We start from the raw sequence: 2,634 nt of genomic DNA, 5'->3' as shown, positions 1-2,634 counted from the left end.
CAATTTGTATCATCACATCTTAATGCTGCATATCACCACGATAATATTTTCCAAGAAAAAGAACAAATAGATATACAGAAAAAATCTCATAATTACTTTCTTAATGCTTATCCAAAAATTCTTATCATCAACCTGCCACTTGAAATCTCGGTAAAAGGATAAGCTTTTAACCAGTAAATTTCAAGCAGTACCTTATCTACTTTGTTTCCAACCAGTATCTTAATGCAATCTTGATTTGTTGAATAGCGATCAATTTCCTTTGCCCATACATCAGAAAGGATTGTAAATATTTCCTGTTGCATCCCGTCATAAACTGTAGCAACAAAAAAAAATACAATTACAGGTTTTTCTTAAAAATTTCCAAGTTGCAATTGGCTTATACTTAAAGGATATAACTGTTGCATGCATAGAAAACATGCAAAAAGGTTGCCTCCAAAAGTCGAATAAAAAAGTATTTCATCTACATAGACCTGAAGGATCATGGACACTTCACATCAACTAATGGGCTTAACCAAGGTAGTCTTGGATGTCGTATTCATCAAGTTCAGTATAGAACAAACTTTGGCAAGGTGTCAACTGGTTGTTGGTAAGGTCTCTGGCTGGTTGTAGTGGAGACTTGGGATCGAATTCCTCCTGCACCAGGGTTGGGGGAGCAGTTATGGGTTTGGGGGATGGGCTAGCCCCATGAAGCAGAGAGAGAGAGAGAGAGAGAGAGCAGTTATGGGTTTCATCTTATGCTGCTCAATGATCAGATCAAACTTGACGATGTTCCAACATCATTTTCAGTGACTTGGTTGGAATGGAATGAAACATTAGTTACTTTTTTTTTGGGAACAACCGAGTAAAAGTGGAAGCTTAAAGGCTGGGAGGAAAAAACAACAGACAAGCTTCAACTTCATTGTTTTCCCATGTACAAACTTTCTGCCACACCCTAGTGGCTAGTAGGCTATAATTGGATCATGATTCATCCAAATCCGACCAAATTAGCAACAACTGAAATCTGAATCCAATTCGAAATTGATTGGATCCAGATTGGATTTTGTATTTCCAGGGTCCATTGACAACCCTAGTGGTTTATAAGACACATGGTTAATGATAATTTATCAGCTTTTTAGGGGATAAAATTAAATAATAGAAAGCCCATTATTTAAGTTTATTGCCATCATGTTTCCCAGAATCAGAAGTTGATACACTTCTGAAAATCAACACATAAAAAATTGTCAGAACTCATGTTTTAAGATTTCATTCATATAGTTGGGTCAAGTGAACATCCAAATAGATGCATCAATACTTTGAACTATCCTGGATTCAGTAGATACTAGATACATGATATGATGCATTGTACACAACTTGGAAAGACCTGAGTAGTGGTAGGGAATTTAAACTCTAATTAAAATGTATTCAAGATCATAATGCAGCAAAAAGAAAGAGTGCTAAAGAGAACTACTATTATTTCACATATTCTGTCCTTAGAATTAGTGTATATCCTTGAACCAAAACATGGATACATGGATGGCCACAAAGTGGTGTATGACATAAAACAAATATATAGGAAAAGCAAGACAAAGAAAATAGAAATAATATTTAATAAGTAAATGGACTTTTCATATATAGAGGAAATAATGCAAGAGAAGGAAATAAAATATCCATAATGATCCCTCATTCTCCTCTATAGTATGAGCTTGTTAATGTTCTGAATCTCTCCTGCCCAGCTGCATGAAGAAATAAAAGATAAACTTCGTTATACAGTGATAAATAGCCTTTTCTGCCTTCAGAGGAAGGCCTAATTGAAAATGGGGACATGCAATTTTTTCATTTTGGTCACATGAAAAGAAAAATAATAAAGCAATATCATCTAACAAGTAGTTCAGATTATCATGTTTGATCAAGAAACTTTATTTATTTAGCAAATAGTCTAAAAACGATTTTGAGGAATATTTTCTGACAGGACATGACCAACAATTGGGTTTTACCATTTACTAAGCCAATTTGAGGTGGACCCCTAAAAGTTGTATTCTCATCTGTATTTCTCATACTTTCAGAGCTTGCAGAGTCATCTAATCTGTTAATATATCTATGATTTCTTTTTTTTTTTTGTGTAGCCCTTCAAAAGAAATAAAAAAAGCTATGTGATATTTTCTCTCATATTTTCTATACTTTAACAATGTTATTTTAAAAACTTACTCAAAGACTACAGAAAGAGAAAGGTAGTGATATATTAATGATCTACTAACTCTTTTTCTTCCATGTACTTAACCACAAGTTATTGTTCCAACTCACAAGATGTATGAGGAGGTACACCCTACATCTAATTACATCATGTAGAAAGCAATATGGTGCTTTGTATCAAGGTTTATAAACTTCAAAACACAAAGCTGGAAAACCTTTTCTTTTCAGTGGTGAAAAAATCACATGCTCTATAAGTTAAGGATGACCATAAAGAATTCTGTAAATGAAAAAACAAAGTATATAAGGAAACAGACAGCAATAAACCATGAGCAGAAAGCATTTACCTGTGTCCCATATTGCAAGCTTCAACCTTTTTCCTCCAAGGTTGACTAGTTTCACCTACTGAAATCAGAAGAGAAAAGAAAGTGCAAATTAGGGTATGACAGAAATAAGGCAACAAACAAA

The 2,634-nt window shown here is 33.9% G+C and overlaps 1 long non-coding RNA gene across 1 annotated transcript; it reads right to left on the bottom strand.

The window, feature by feature from the left end:
* Positions 1 to 1,429: 1,429 nt before the first annotated feature.
* LOC148876111 (uncharacterized) lies at positions 1,430 to 2,634 on the bottom strand. Its single transcript, XR_016105353.1, has 2 exons — positions 2,514 to 2,634; positions 1,430 to 1,712 (listed from the first exon to the last, which is right to left on the bottom strand). It is a non-coding gene; the product is annotated as an uncharacterized LOC148876111 (long non-coding RNA).

Source organism: Nelumbo lutea, chromosome 1, assembly GCF_056320005.1.
Source record: "Nelumbo lutea isolate HS-2025 chromosome 1, American lotus-T2T, whole genome shotgun sequence".
Taxonomy (NCBI): domain Eukaryota; kingdom Viridiplantae; phylum Streptophyta; class Magnoliopsida; order Proteales; family Nelumbonaceae; genus Nelumbo; species Nelumbo lutea.
The sequence above is the reverse complement of the archived record's forward strand: the minus strand, read 5'-3'. Positions and strand labels throughout refer to the sequence as shown.